Here is a 16978-nt window from a genome sequence, read left to right on the forward strand (position 1 = left end):
GTGATGGCTTAATACTCTTTTTCCTTACACCCGGGTTTGTCCCAATGGGTTTACCGGGTGGGGTTTTAATGAGGTTAAGTCCATCGCCCATCTCTCGACCAGGTTTGTTTGCGGTCTGGTTCATGGGTCGGCAGAGCAAGAGTCATTTTCGGCTTGGCAATTCAAGAGTCAGTCAAAGGCCAGCCGAAGAGTCAGTCCTTAGTTTATTTATTTCAGTCAAAGACTTTATTAATTTTTCTGTCATTTTCGAGTTTGCCTCTTGGACTACTCCGCCTGCTATATAAAGGCTTGTACCCCTTCTCATTTTGGACATTCACTTATCAAATAAAATCTGAGAATTCTCCTTTGTTCTTTTAGAACTTTTTCGATTCCTTAGGTGGTTAGCCTCTTGAATCCTTTTCGGTTTATCAAGTTCAGTCCATAGAACTTGACGCAGCCTTCACCCAGTTGTCTCGTTGGGACGTTCAAGTAGTTAAAGGGGCTTAGGGATTTTCGGGAACTTAGTTCTCACGCCTTAACATCCTTTTTCCGCGGATCCAATCAGCCAGCTTAGTCACCCCCTTGTTCCAAGTTACTCTCCGCGAGTTTGGGCCTAAGGATTTTCGGGATTTACTCTCACGCCTTAGCATCTGCTCTGAGATCCAGCTGGAGTCAAGGATCTATCCATCCGACACCGACCAAGTGTGTGTCGTTCTTTGGAAATTCGTATCACAACCTCTTTCTCTAATTTGTTCTTTTCGCTTGAGGACAAGTGTTCTCATTTGTTGCTCGATTAGACTTAACCGGGGTCGTGACACTCCTTGATCTCATCATTGGCCGATGATGGATCAATCAAAAACATCACTTCTCTTTCGTCTTCGGTTTCTTCAACCACACATCTTCGGAAAAACCCATCAGCACATCTCTTATAGAGATAGGGTTCATCCCAAAAATAATGTCTTACGTCTTTCAGAAACTTTTTCTTCCTATACCCGAAAAATTGCGGAGGCTTTACATCAGCTGCTAAGTAATTTGCTATATTGATACGATCCAAGGTGATCTACTCTGAAGCAAAGAACAATGGATGCGGCGATATGGTGGATAGACTGAAACGATGAAGCGAAAAGGATGGTGGTAGTGATACGAGGATGGCTCGCGACGATGAGAGATGATGGTGGAGACTCGGCAGATCGAATCGTGGATGTGCGATGGTGGTGTGGCGGATCGATGGAGATGATGGTGGCTCGGCGGATCGATGGTGATGATGGTGGCTCGGCGGATCGATGGTGATGATGGTGAGATGATAAGATAGAAGAATCTCTTGTAAACAGATTAGTTTTTAAGAGATTCGAATTTCAGAGTTTTTAGTTCTCAGAAATCAAAAGAGAGAAGAACACGTTAAAAGTTTGATCAAAATTCTTCACTGACTATGACATAGGCGATTTTCTCTACTTTATAGAGTAAGAGAGAAAATCGCAGCCCTAATAACAAACTACACGAAGTCTGAAAAAAAAAAAACAACACGAAGTTTGATTTAAAAATAAAACAGCGAGGCGTCCCTAAATTCCTAAGTGGTGCGCCAAAATACTAAGTGCACAAGTCATTGTGACTTTGCACATTATTACCCATTAGTAACAACTTCTAAGTAACTCGACGTAGCAATGATTTCTGCCTCGTTAAAAACTTTGGAGTCCTCCAAGCTTAGTAATATTCTTCATAATATGACTAAGCTTGAGGGGGAGTGTTGAGAAGACCAATAAAAGGCTTAGACATTATAAGTATCGGTTTGATCCTTTAATATCAATACCGAGACTAATAAATGACTAAGTCCAGAATAATAAAGGCCAATGGTATCAAGGAGCTTCAGGCCCATCAAAGTGTCCAAGAATGAGTTCTCAAGTCAAAGGAACCGATGGAGGGAAGATAAAAGTCAACAGGGAAGTGGTTAGAACCTATTTAGACATGTGACTCCAGCGCATGGCTGTCACTTTCAGTCTCGGGATCTAGTTCCCTTTGTCTCTCTCTGTAACGGTCACCTAGCTAGGGCTTCCAGCCTCCTTTTGTCTGTCTATAAGTGCATTGTAACGAGAACCTAAGACAAGATGATAATGGAGACTCTTTATTCTCTCTTTCTTGTTCATCATTTCTTTTCATTCTGCAAACTATTATCGCTAATCTCTCAATAATTTCACATTGAGGTTACTTTTCACCAAAGTCCTTAGAAGTGTGGACAACGTTCTATTCACCACCTCGGTCTGTCCATCGGTCTGAGGATGACACGTAGTTGAGAATGAGAGCTTTGTTCCCAGCTTAGCCCAAAGCGTTCGCCAAAAGTGTCCTAAGAACTTCGTGTCTCGATCTGAAACGATAACCTGTGGCATTCCATGCAGTCGTACTACTTCCCTGAAAAACAAGTTAGCTACATTCACAGCATCATCTGTCTTGTGGCTAGCGATGAAGTGAGCCATCTTGCTAAACCTGTCAACAACTACAAAAATAGAATCTCTACCATTTCTGGTGCGAGGTAAACCAACTACAAAATCCATAGAGATATTAGTCCAAGGTTGAGAAGGAATAGGCAAAGGAGTATACAAACCGTGAGGTTGAACTTTACTCTTAGCCATCTTACATACGACACATCTAGAGCAGATTTTCTCAACGTCCTTCTTCATGTTCGGCCAGTAGAAGTGCTCTTGTAGTCCAAGAAGTGTCTTTGTAACACCAAAATGTCCAGCTAATCCACCTCCATGAGCTTCTCGTACCAATAATTCTCGAATGGATCCTCGTGGTATGCACAATCGGTTACTGAAGAACAAGTATCCATCCTGTCTATAAAATTTCTCATAGGCAAACTTATGACATTTGGCATAGCTCTCAGAAAAGTCAGTATCAGATTCATAAAGATCTATAATATGCTCAAATCCAATCAACTTTGATGTTAAAGTCGAAACAAGAGTGTACCTCCGGGATAATGCGTCTGCGACCACATTATCTTTACCTTTTTTGTACTTAACAATGTAGGGGAATGTCTCAATGAACTCCATCCATCGCCCATGTCTTTTGTTAAGCTTCTGCTGACCCTTGAGGTGCTTTAAGGACTCGTGATCGGTATGAATGACGAATTCCTTAGGCCATAGGTAATGCTGCCACGTCTGGAGAGCTCGAACCAATGCGTATAACTCCTTATCATACGTGGGATAATTCAGCGTCGATCCTCCTAACTTTTCGCTGAAGTAAGCGACGGGCTTCTTATCCTGCATAAGAACTGCTCCAATACCTACACCAGAAGCATCGCATTCAATCTCAAAAGTCTTAGTAAAATCAGGAAGTACTAGTAAGGGCGAATTGATAAGCTTCTCTTTAAGGGCTGTAAAAGCCTGTTCTTGCGCCTCTCCCCACTTGAACCCCACGTCTTTCTTGATTACTTCGGTTAAAGGCGCGGCTATGGTGCTGAAATCACGAACAAAACGCCTGTAGAATCCTGCTAAGCCATGGAAACTTCGGACTTCTCCAATATTCTTGGGGGTTGGCCACTCCTTGATAGCTTTTATCTTCTCTTCATCTACTTTAACTCCTCCTGCACTTACTACAAAGCCTAAGAAAACAATCTCGTTAGTGCAGAATGAACATTTAGATAAATTAGCAAAGAGAGATTGAGAGCGAAGAACATCAAGAACCGATCTGATGTGATCTAGATGTTCTTCCAAACCTTTACTGTAGATGAGGATATCGTCAAAATAAACCACTACGAACACGCCAATGAATGGTCTCAGGGCATGGTTCATTAGTCTCATGAAGGTGCTGGGAGCATTGGTGAGGCCAAACGGCATAACTAGCCACTCATAGAGTCCCTGCTTTGTCTTGAATGCCGTCTTCCACTCATCCCCTTCCTTCATTCTGATCTGATGATATCCACTCTTCAAGTCGATCTTAGAGAAGATTGTCGACCCACAGAGCTCATCCAGCATATCATCTAGCCTTGGGATCGGATGCCGATACTTCACAGTGATGTTGTTGATAGCTCGGCAGTCTACACACATCCTCCAGGAACCATCCTTCTTTGGCACCAACAGAACTGGAACCGCACATGGACTCAAGCTTTCTCGGATATGGCCTTTGCTCATCAGCTCCTCCACTTGCTTTTGCAGCTCCTTAGTCTCTACATGGTTGGTTCGGTATGCTGGCCTGTTAGGTAAGGCTGATCCTGGTACCAAGTCAATCTGATGCTCTATCCCGCGAATTGGAGGTAGCCCTGGTGGAATTTCTACTGGAAAAACGTCCTTGTATTCCTGCAAAATCTCAAACATAGCACTAGGAAGCTCCTGTGAAGGGTTAGTACTAACAAGGGATTCCTTGTACACAAACATAAAAGTAGTCATTTCAGGATCAAAGAGTTTAGAAAATTCACTGTGGTTTATGTAGAGGCTGTTGGCGACTTTCTCCTTCTCCTTGAGCTTCATTTGAACTTGATCTTGATAAATCTCGGTAGGCGTGAGAGGTAGGAGGGTAATTTTGCGACCTTTGAACTCGAATGAGTGCTTGTTGGTGTAACCGTCGTGTATCACCCTACGATCTGATTGCCACGGTCTGCCTAGCAACACATGACTCGAACCCATGGGAATGACGTCACATAGAATCTCATCTTCATACTTCCCAATGGATAGAGAAACCATCACTTGCTGAGATACGGTCAAGGCTCCACTGTCATTCAACCACTGAAGCTTATACGGCCTTGGATGAGGAATAGTCTTGAGCTGGAGCTTCTTAACCATCTCTTCGCTTGCAGCATTAGTACAACTTCCTCCATCTATGATCAGGCTACAAACTTTTCCTTGAATGAAGCATCTCGTATGGAACAGGTTCTCTCGCTGACAAGTCTCTTCAGGTTGACTCTGAACACTCAAAGTCCTTCTGGCAACCAGCATCTCGCCCACAGCAGCAGCTTCTTCCTCTTCCTCTAATTCATATTCGGCCTCTGAATCCTCTTGAGGAACTATCTCTCCTCCCTCATGTAACAAGAAAACCTTCTTGTTTGGGCAATCTCGAGAGTAATGTCCCATTCCTTGACATTTGAAACACCTCACATTGCTGATAGAAGTGCCACCTCGAGGCTTGAACTCAGCTTTAGCTTCTTCTTTAACTCCAGTAGATGGCGGTTTGATGTCTCTGGAGTAAGCTGGCTTGCTGATCTCCTTAGGCTTAGGCACACTAGGCGTGAATGTGGACTTGAAATTTCGCCTCTTGACTTGAGATTCCACCAATTCAGCCTTATGCACCATGTCTTGTATATCTGCGAAATCCTGAAGTTCCACCTTGTCTTGAATTTCTCGGTTAAGTCCTCCAAAAAATCTCGACATTACCATCTCTTCGCCTTCTCGTAAATCTGCACGAATGAGCAAAGTTTCCAATTCTTGATAATAATCTCAAACAGACTTCGTACCTTGGACAAGGCGCCTAAGCTTGTTGAGTATCTCGCGCTGATGATGGGCCGGAACGAACCGCTTCCTCATCTGTATAACGAGCTGCTCCCAAGTAGTAATCGGAAGTTCCCTCAAGCGATTTCTGGTGACTCCCAACTGCTCCCACCATAGAAGCGCATACCCATGAAATTCCGAAACCGCAATCTTCACCTTGTTGAGCTCGTAAGTTCCTTGGACCAGAAAATTAGACTCCATCTTCCTTTCCCAATCTAAATAAGCTTCGGGATCATTAGTTCCATGGAAAGGAGGATACTGGATTTTGATATGACGCAGCTGCTGTTGTAGAGGATCATAATCTCGACCATGTCCTCGGCCTCGATCTCGTCTCACAGTTTCTCTGCTATGATCAGAAGCTTCGTCCTCCTCATAGTATTCTGGGTCTGATTCCAGGGTAACTCGATGCCCAGCAATATATTCCTCTCGGCGGTGCTGACGATCTACCCTTGGGCCATCTCGTTCTGCACCAGTAGGATTCCTCCTCGGATTAAACGTAGTCTCTCTGCCCCCAATCTGGCTTCGACTGGACTTAGCTTTAGTCCTGGCTTCGGAAGGTGTTGGGTGGCGTGGAAGTTTTCGGGAAGATCCTATGTGCCCTTTACCCTTTGCTAAGCGCATTGCTTCCGAAGGAGTTGGAGTTTGAGACGACTCTTCTCCACTTGCGCTGAGGTCTTTGAGCAGATCAGTCATCTTCGTCTCGAACTTGTCATTGAGTTGTTCGATTTGTTGTGTGAGCTGAGTTGCTATGGCCTGATTCGCTTCTTTAATTTGTTGAGACATTGCTCGGTTCAGAGCTTCCATCGCCTCAGCCGAAAGCTCCATGGTACCTGAAAATTTTAAAAAAACTCGCAGTAACTTGTTCTAGAAGGAATCACAAAAACAGCAAAACTAAACGCATCATAAAAAAAAAATAATTAAAAGATCCCCACGAAATCTAAAAACAACTTTAACGAAACTAATGAAATTTAACGAAAATTTTTTTTTTTTTTTTTTTTTTTACTAAACTTAACAGAAATCACAAAAAAAAGATTTCCTAACAAGCCTACACGAAAAAAAACGATGAAAAACGAGGCCTAACAACAAAAATCGAAGACTAACGAATCCCTAACACACTAACAAACGAGTTACGAGATCACGAAACCCTAACAAACCTAACGAAGTCGCGCAGACTCTTAACAAACCCTAAGAACACGACTACACGCAGACTCGTATCGATCCGAACGAAAACAATGAATGAGCAGACTCGAAAAACAATCAGACTCGAAATAAACTTGAGACGAACACGATCTAACAGGAATCCTAACAGCGATCGATCCTAAACACAAAACAAGAGGGAACGATGCGATGATATGAAACAAAAGGAATCAAATCGATGCACACAGTCACAAAACTCGCTAACCCTAATATCACAGAGACGAAAATTCAAAGCACAGAGATTAGGGTTAGAGTTTCGCTCAGCCTTTGGTTCAGAGTTGGCTCTGATACCACGTGATACGATCCAAGGTGATCTACTCTGAAGCAAAGAACAATGGATGCGGCGATATGGTGGATAGACTGAAACGATGAAGCGAAAAGGATGGTGGTAGTGATACGAGGATGGCTCGCGACGATGAGAGATGATGGTGGAGACTCGGCAGATCGAATCGTGGATGTGCGATGGTGGTGTGGCGGATCGATGGAGATGATGGTGGCTCGGCGGATCGATGGTGATGATGGTGGCTCGGCGGATCGATGGTGATGATGGTGAGATGATAAGATAGAAGAATCTCTTGTAAACAGATTAGTTTTTAAGAGATTCGAATTTCAGAGTTTTTAGTTCTCAGAAATCAAAAGAGAGAAGAACACGTTAAAAGTTTGATCAAAATTCTTCACTGACTATGACATAGGCGATTTTCTCTACTTTATATAGAGTAAGAGAGAAAATCGCAGCCCTAATAACAAACTACACGAAGTCTGAAAAAAAAAAAAAACAACACGAAGTTTGATTTAAAAATAAAACAGCGAGGCGTCCCTAAATTCCTAAGTGGTGCGCCAAAATACTAAGTGCACAAGTCATTGTGACTTTGCACATTATTACCCATTAGTAACAACTTCTAAGTAACTCGACGTAGCAATGATTTCTGCCTCGTTAAAAACCTTGGAGAAGAACCTCCTTGCCTTCCAAAATCCTCACCAAGGAAAAGAGTACAGAATCATCACCTAAGTTACCTAGTCATTGTTACTGGGTTCTTCATTCTTCAAGATAGAGATGTTGAAGATGTGAGCTCCAGCCTCCTGGTGATCGCTGTCCTCCGTGGCAATGAGTGCGTGAGCCTCCTTAGCCATCTCTCTAGCTCTGGAACGAGTGATCCTGCCAGCTACCTCTGGTTCCTCCTCCTCTGAGCTGGTCACGATCATATCATATATGCCTAAACCATGGGGTGTTGAAAGCATCTGCTCGTCGCATTAGAGGATGTGGTGGTGCTGTATTGGCATTGGGGGTAGTATCTATTGCATAGATATTTTCTTCAGGCAAACTGTCATTTAAAGGCAATCTTTCTTCAACTCGAATTCGTGAAAGATGGTCTGCAACTCCATTATCTGCTCCTTTCCGATCTTGAATTTCGATATCGAATTCTTGCAGTAAGAGGATCCATCTTATCAACCGAGGTTTAACGTCTTTCTTAGACATTAAATACTTGATTGCAGCATGATCAGTATGAACTATGACCTTAGATCCTACGAGATAAGAACGGAATTTCTCAAATGCAAATACGACAGCTATAAATTCTTTCTCTGTTGTAGCATAATTGCATTGAGCTTCGTCTAGAGTTCTGCTTGCGTAGTATATTACGTGCAGTTTCTTATCTTTTCGTTGGCCAAGCACTGCTCCGACTGCATAGTCACTTGCATCGCACATGATTTCGAATGGGAGTTCCCAATCAGGTGCTTGCACGACAGTAGCGGAGACAAGAGCTTGTTTGATCTTATGAAACGCGGCTAAGCACTCATCATCAAACTCAAAGTTCGTTTCCTTGCAAAGCAAATGCGTAAGAGGTCTAGCTATTTGAGAAAAATCTTTTATGAATCGCCTATAGAATCCTGCGTGTCCTAAGAAACTACGAATTCCTTTTACGTTTGTGGGTGGTTGCAGGCTGGTCATGACTTCGATTTTAGCTTTGTCAACTTCAATACCGTTTCCGGAAATTCTGTGCCCAAGCACGATTCCGTCTCGTACCATGAAGTGACATTTTTCCCAATTTAATACTAAGTGCTTATCCTCACATCTTTGCAGAACTTTACCAAGATTGGCTAAGCATTTTTCAAAAGAAGATCCATAGACAGAGAAATCGTCCATGAATACTTCCATGAAATCCTCAATAAAATCTGTGAAGATCGACATCATGCACCGCTGGAAGGTAGCAGGTGCATTACACAATCCAAAAGGCATACGTCTGTAAGCAAACGTGCCATATGGACAAGTGAATGTCGTTTTTTCTTGGTCCTCCGGGCGAATAGGAATTTGGAAAAATCCAGAGTATCCATCAAGGAAGCAATAGTAAGGGTGATTAGCTAACCTTTCTAGCATTTGATCTATGAAGGGAAGTGGAAAATGATCTTTCCTAGTTGCTGCATTCAGTTTCCGGTAATCGAAGCACATACGATGTCCAGTTACTGTTTTTGTAGCGATCATTTCATCTTTAGCATTTTTAATGACAGTGACTCCTCCTTTCTTTGGAACAACATGAACTGGGCTAACCCAAGTGCTGTCTGAGATAGGAAAAATTATTCCAGCTTCTAAAAGCTTCATAATCTCCGTCTTGACAACATCCATGAGATTAGGGTTCAATCTCCTTTGACTTTCGATTGAGTTTTTAGCATTATCCTCTAGATTTATCTTGTGCATACAAAGATCTGGAGAGATTCCAGGTGTCATCAAGTGAATATCCTAAGGCTCTTCTATGCTTTCTCAGCTCAGTTAACAGCATTGTGGTTTTTTCTTCCGTCAAACCAGAGTTTATTTTGACAGGATAAGTAGAATCTGGTCCAAGGAAAGCGTACTTAAGTCCGACGGGAAGAGGTTTAAGCTCGACTTTAGGGGCTTTAAGCTCGCTCCAAGGATCATTAATTGCTGCAGCAGTGTCTTTAGGAGGTGTAGGAATGTTTGTTTGGTCCTTTAGATCTAGATAGTGTAGAGGTTTCCTATAAGTTTCGGATTTATCAAGCATACTCGCGCATTCACTCGAAATTTCGTCAAGGAAATTGCGTTCATCTTTTGCGGGTCGTCTAGAAGCAGATTTTCATAGACTTCCTCAATAATTCCGTCTAACTCATCAACCCAACAAAATTTTCCATCTAAAGTTGGTTTATCGAAACTTTTGTTCATGTCAAACTGCATAACTAGGCCGGCTAGATGAAGGTCGATTTTTCCTTCAGGAACATTGATTATGGCTCCGGCTGTAGATAGGAATGGTCTTCCAAGAATAAGTGGATCCTTAGGTTCTTTTTCTAGTTCTAGAACTACGAAATCGGTTGGTATGGAACATTTTTCGATTTCTACAGGAACATCTACTAGGATACCTACTGGTTGTCTAACAGAACGATCAGCTAATACTAAGGAGATTTTAGTGGGCTTGAAAGTGTGATGTCCTAAATGTTTTGCTACTGAAATAGGCATCATGTTTATGCTAGAACCTAAATCACAGAGAGCACGCTCAAAAGCTACATCATTGATGGTGCAAGAAAGTACAAAGCTTCCAGGATCATTTTTCTTTTCAGGGATTGGGCTTTGAAGGATAGAACTACATTCATGGGTTATCATCATAACGCCTTCTTCAAGAGTTAAAGAATTTGTTAGAATACCCTTCATGTATTTTCTTAAAGCAGGAATCATAGCACAAGCTTCTACAAAAGGTAATTTCACGTTTAATTGATCGATCAACTCTTTCAGCTTAGCTTTTTCTTTCTCTTTCTTAGGGGCTCTTAAGGCTCTAGGATATGGAGGTTTAGGTTTATAGCCACTAGTTGGTGGAGGTGGAATCGGGTCTTCTCCAAGGATTTCTCGGGATGAATCTTCTCTTACTTCTTCTCCATCCTTTTCTCCTACCACTTCTTTTTCAACATCTTCATTCGTGATTCTTTCTTTTTCTTTCTCCTTTTCCTTACCCTTTTCCTCATCTTCGGGATCTTTAGGAAATTCAGGCTCTTTGTAAGCTAATCCACTCCTAAGTGTGATAGCTTTCACATGATCGGAGGGATCTGCTTCACTTGAGCTTTCGAAAGAATTTTCACTTAGCTCCTCTTCAGAGTTTTCTAAGTTCTTAGAATTAGTTTTGACCATTATGCATAGGAGGGTATCTAAATCCTTCTGCATCTCTTTTAGTTCAGATCTAAGATCACTAATCTCTTGAGACATAGATTTTTCAAGCTCTAAATTCTTTTTGTTTAGGTTTTCAGCTTCAGAAGAGGGTAAACTAGGATAGGGAACATATTTAGATTGAATAGCCGAGATTGGTTCAGAAGGTGGTGTCCAGGCAAGTTCAGAAGACAATTTCCCGCGGTCAGGTGGCTCACGACCGCGGTGAAACACGTCTTGGCCGCGGTCAGAACCATCACGACCGCGGTGAAAGCTTGGTTTGCCGGGGTTTAGAAGGCTCGTGACCGCGGTGATCAGAAACGAATGGAAAATCTTGAATTTGATAGACTTATGCAGTGTTAACCATCCCTTGACCATAAGAATCCATTGGGTTGTCCCAGCCATCAAAGTTACACGTATTATGTACCCTATTTGGTTGTTGCAATCCAAGATGACTCATTATGTGACGGAGACACTTTATGACTTCTGAAATTTCTTCTTTTTTCTCAGGAAGTGCAGAAGTACCAAAGGTTACTTGATTTCGGATGCTGTTTCCTAAATTTTTAATGAAAACGTGAGCATCTTCTACAGCTCTAGTTGTGAAATCTCCATTACTTGCTATGTCGAAAGAGTGTCGTAACTCTGGAGTTATACCACGATAGAAGATACCTAGCAGGTATTCCTCGGCATATCCATGGTGTGGACAATCTCTTTGGTATTCCATAAATCTTTCCCAAGTATCTAAAAGATCTTCATCTTCTTTTTGTTTAAAAGTTCTTATCTTCTTTCTTAAGAGATTTGCAAGATTTCTAGTGTAAAAACGATTTAGGAAAGCAGTTTTACACGCTGTCCACGTTTTTAGTGAAGCAGGTGGCAAAGATTTTAGCCATTTGCTGGCATTATCTCTAAGAGAGAAGGGGAAAAGACTACACTTGTGGTAATCCCCATTTGCTGTAATGGTTGCACATAATTCTTCGAAAGTCTCGATATGGTCTATCGGGTTTTCGAAATTGTAACCATGGAATTGATTTTGTTGAACTAAATGGATATGGGGTACCTTAATTTTGGTTTTGCCATCCTCAGGTAAGGCTGGTTGAGTAGCTCTTCGATCTCCCATTAACTTTTCGAGTGAATCGAAACTTCCAATCAGTTCATCATCATCTTTGTGTTTGACCGATCCGATTAGCTCATTGTCATCATAAATCGGTTCTTCAAACTCGTCATTAGTCAGGTCATCATCGCTTGGATCACCATCCACACGATTTGGTGGATCACCAAGAGTTCCGGGAACATGTTCCCGGTCTCTCATTGCAGAGAAATCTGAAAATTTCAAAACAAAAAGTAAAAGTAAACAAGTGTTCTAATGGATTTAAGCTGGGATTCGCAACGAAACAAATTTAAGTCCCCGGAAACGGCGCCAAAAACTTGATGCGAGTTGTAAACGGGGTTGGTCTTTTTCGTTTTACTAAGCTTCAGGTTTTAAATTTATAACCCCTAAATGTCTGCAAGTGCACAGATGTGCGCTGTAGTACTTAGGGTATCGATCCACAGAGATTTAGTTGTTTCAGTACGAATTCACTGCAACACTTAAATCAGATTAGAACTAAACGGTTTGGGTTTTGTTTTTGGGTTTTGGTTGTCACTAAATCTAAACTAGAAAGCAATTAAAAACTAAAAATCAATTGACAAAAACGAAAGAAAGTAAAGCGATTAAACTAGGAGATTGAAAGCAAAGAACAAGCGAATGAAAAACAAACTAAATTGAAGGTTGTAAGCTATGGAAAACAAACGTTGGGGCTCAAGGGGTTTCGCAGGGATTCATGGTCTATGCTAGGTCGATTTTAAACAAATGATAAAGGTAATCAACTACGTATGTTCTAGAACTCCCTCGCACAGAAGTATGAATAGCCTGCTTTCGCAGCACTAAACAACTATCTCTCGCAACCCTAATCAGTAGGTTTCCACTCTGATTCTGGAAGGGAGAAGATGCAATAGCAGGACAAGACTCATCAACATTCACAACTCAACTACAGGTATTTTTCCACTCCTATAGAAGAATTGCTCGTTTCACCCTAGTTCAGACAATCAATGAAAACTTTCGCAACATATCATATCAGATCGGCTTCTAAATGGCCAGCAAAGAATCATGCAGTAAGATTAAAGGCAAACGAAGAACATCTAGAAGATTATAAATCTTAAATCTATCGATTCATAAGCAAAGACACATGAAATTCCCTTTGAACAATCCCTTTAAACCCAACTGGGTAACTACTCAAACATATTGTAACAAAGCATCATAAACGAAATTGAAAGTGCAGGAAACTAAAGAAAATAAGGAAGAAGAACGAAGAACGGAGAAGCAGATGGAGGCGCGATGTCTTCCTCCAGCGGCGGCTCCTCCTTCAAAACCGGCGGCTTCCCTCTCTAGGGTTTGAGTCTCACACGAAAATTTAAGTACAGAAAGGAACACACCATTTAGAATGACCTAAAGGGGGTATTTATAGCTTCTGGAGTGGTCCTGGACACTTAGGGCTTCAAAAATAACGAAAGGAATTGATGTGGGCTTTAATTAAGTCGTCTGGAAAGTGAACGACCAAGTTCCACGGTCGCGGTGGCTCTACCCACGGGAAAATAGGTGTTGGCCGCGGTCCCGGCTCATGCTCTCTTCCGGAACTGCATTTTCTGTCATTCTTGCATCGGGAGTATCTGAAGATCTACCCGTTGGATTGTCTCCAAAACAAGTGCATTAGAAAGCTGGTTTGATCCTCTATGTTGACTCAAATTTTGAGGGTGATCAGACGGTGAGAAGGTCTTCATCGCTTGTCATACTTCTGACGGTCTGCATTTATCCAAAATTGCTCTTTTGTTCCAAATTGCATATCTTTTGCCCAAGTTTCCTGTAAAGTCTTTTGAAACTCTAAAACATTGAAAACACTTTAAAAACCTTTGAAAACAGAGTTAAAACACCTGCATAAGATACAATTATGATCCATAAAAGTGGTCAAAATACGGTGTTATCAAATACTTCCAAAGTGACGGGTACTTGTTTTATGACAACCGATTATGCATACCTAATCTGTCGGTGGTGGACTGATGGGACATTTTGGAGTGGCCAAGACCTTAAGTGTAGTACAAGACCATTTCTACTGGCCGCACCTGAAACGGGATGTTGAACGGATCTGTGGTCGATGCACCGTATGCAAAATGGCTAAATCCCGTAGCCAAGGCCCAGGTATGTACATGTCCTTACCAATTCCGAGTGAGCCCTCGTCAGATATCTCGATGGACTTCGTATTAGGATTGCTTTGGACTAGACGAGGTCGAGATTCGGTTTTTGTGGTTGTTGATAGATTTTCTAAGATGACTCATTTTATTTCGTGCCATAAAACCGACGATGCTTCTAACGTGGCCGACCTGTTCTTAAGAGAGGTAGTTCTTTTGCATGGGGTCCCTAGGACTATTGTTTCAGATAGAGACACCAAGTTCCTTAGCTATTTTTGGAAAACTTTGTGGGCTAAGTTAGGAACTAAGTTGTGTTTTTCAACCACATGTCACCCCCCACACCACGGTCAGACCGAGGTTGTGAATAGAACTCTGTCAGCCCTTTTAAGATCGGTCATTAAAAAGAACATTCGAACTTGGGAAGATTGCTTGCCACACGTAGAATTTGCTTATAATCATGCTGTGCATTCTACTACCTTTTTCACCTTTTTAACTTGTTTATGGCTTTAATCCTTTTACGCCTTTGGATCTAACCCCATTGTCTTTGAGTGAACGCTTGAGTATGGATGAGAAAAAAAAAAGCAGAAATGGTGAAACAAATGCATGAAAAAGCTAAGCAAAACATCGAGAAAAAGACGGAGCAGTTTCGGAAACAAGCCAACAAAGGCCACAGCAAAAAGGTGTACGAATCCGGTGATCAAGTTTTGATCTACCTCAGAAAGAAGTGGTTCCCTGAAGAAAGAAAATCCAAGATGTTGCCGAGGGTGGACGGACCATTTACCGTATTGGAACGGATCAATAACAATGCTTACAAGATCGACCTCCAAGGTAAGTACTCGGTCAGTTCTAGTTTTAATGTTTCTGATATTCTTCCTTTTCTCCCAGATGGACCAGACTTGAGGAAAAGTCCTTTTTAAAAAGGGGGGGGGGATGATATGATCATGGACCGCAAGGAAGAACCACAGGTGTGTTTCTTAATACTCTTTTTCTTTGCACCCGGGTTTGTCCCAATGAGTTTACCGGATGGGGTTTTAACGAGGTTAAGAGCCGCACCATTCTCATGATCGTGGTTCAACCAGTGCTTGGTTCGTGGGACGGGAGTTCAAGAGTCCGATTTGGCTAAGTATGCGAAGAGTCAGTCAAAGGATCAGAATCGTTATTCAAGCGTTTTTATTACTTATTTGACTTTGTTTATTGTCTTTATCATTTCCTAAGCATGGTCTGCTACGCTTCTATATAAGCGGATTGTACTTGTCATTTTAAGACATCTTTCTTTTCAATAAAATTTTGAGTTTCTCTCTTTTGTTCTTTTAGAACTTTGTCGATTTTTTGGTGGTTAGCCAATAGATCTTTCGGTTTATCAAGCTCTCTTCATCGAGTTTGACGCAGCCTTCGATCACATTAGATTATGGGGATTCGTAGTCGTTACTGGAGCTTAGGGATTTTCGGGAAACACTCTTTCTCATGCCTTAATATTCATAACCACGTATTCACTTTCTCTTTTGTGTCACCCTCTTGTTTTACTCTTTTCTTTGCTATTGGGCCTAAGGATTTTCGAGACCAGTCTCACGCCTTAACATCTCTCTTATCGGAACGATCTAAAGTCAATGATCTATCAACCTCAATCCGACCAAGCGTGTGACAATCTTTGGGAGTTCATATCATATATGCCAATTGATCTATCGTAGTCCAACTCAAAAGTCACAAGGTGATTTTAGGAATGAACTTTCTAAGGAGACTTAGACTATTACCAGGGTTAGGCGCGTTTTGAGCGGAATGAATCCAAAAAGATTCGAGGCTCGGTGCTATATTCTTAGGCTGTATTGGGCTGTATTGGGCCGTAAGTCCAATACGAATCCTAATTTGGTTCAGGTTTACCGTACCTGTAAAAAAATCATAAATGCTAAATAGAAGCACACGATTCGTCCACGTAGGAAGGATTGAATTGATCTCAACATTAGTTATATTGCGAAATCTTTATTAAACCTATTATAAAATTAAAAATAAAAGCATACTAGATATCTATTATAATATACATATTTAAATATAAATTTAGCACAAATCTACGTTTTTATTACTTCTAAATATATACTATAATAAATATCTCTAAAAATGCTAATTTATTACTCGAGACATTTACTATGGTATACATATTTAAAAAATAATAAGAAAAATGTAGATTTGTGTCAGTTAAAGAGTAATACACTGATAAAAATGTTAGACAATGACAGAAATCTATTCCATCTAAAAATAGTATTTAGGTAGGCTATGAAGAAGAGAGTAAATTCGTGAATTCGAAATCTTTTCAAAGGCCATGACGAAGGGTCGCATTGCATGATATATATTTTTTTGTTTATTTGGTCGGTCTATTTCCGTTTTGAGAAATTGTTTATTACTATTGTTAACTTAGAAATGGCCGGAGAAATTTTATTTAGTGTTGAGTCGTTAACGCGAGTTTGGTGGTTTAGGCGACCAACTTTTTCATGTTCCTCTTGCTTGAGAATTATTTGTTTAAATGTCTGTTTTTTCTTCTTTTTTGCTTACTTTGTTTTTCATTTATTGAATCGTACTTTGGACCAAGAACTATTTTTTCCCAGAAACAAAATACTATTTTTAAAAATTTTGTTCTCTTTTTCTTTGGGTTTGATTTAGAAGCGTTCCACTTTGATTTTTCTAAAAACTTCCTATATGAAATATAGAATTCTATTGATGTAATTCCAAAAGAGTCAAAAAGCAATAGTTAGAAAAAAAAAAATTTGTAATTAGTTGACTCGTTGAGTCGTTGACAAAGAAAAAATAGTAATGACTTATGAATGAATGGGGGTTGAGATATAGTTGGGAGTTAGGTGTGGATTGTATAAATCTATCACCTTTGTCGTTCTTTCCTCATTTTTTTTCTACGTTTGTATTATCCACTTATCTTATACTAATAAAAATTGAAACTATAAGCTTTTAAGGGTGTTCA

The 16978-nt window shown here is 40.9% G+C and overlaps 1 non-coding gene across 1 annotated transcript; it reads left to right on the forward strand.

Annotated features, from left to right (window-relative positions):
- Positions 1–11480: 11480 nt before the first annotated feature.
- LOC112083731 lies at positions 11481–11588 on the forward strand. The gene has a single exon (XR_002897863.1). It is a non-coding gene; the product is annotated as a small nucleolar RNA R71 (small nucleolar RNA).
- Positions 11589–16978: the final 5390 nt, after the last annotated feature.

This window comes from Eutrema salsugineum, unplaced genomic scaffold (assembly GCF_000478725.1).
Source record: "Eutrema salsugineum unplaced genomic scaffold, Eutsalg1_0 scaffold_6, whole genome shotgun sequence".
In the NCBI taxonomy this organism is placed as follows: Eukaryota; Viridiplantae; Streptophyta; class Magnoliopsida; order Brassicales; family Brassicaceae; genus Eutrema; species Eutrema salsugineum.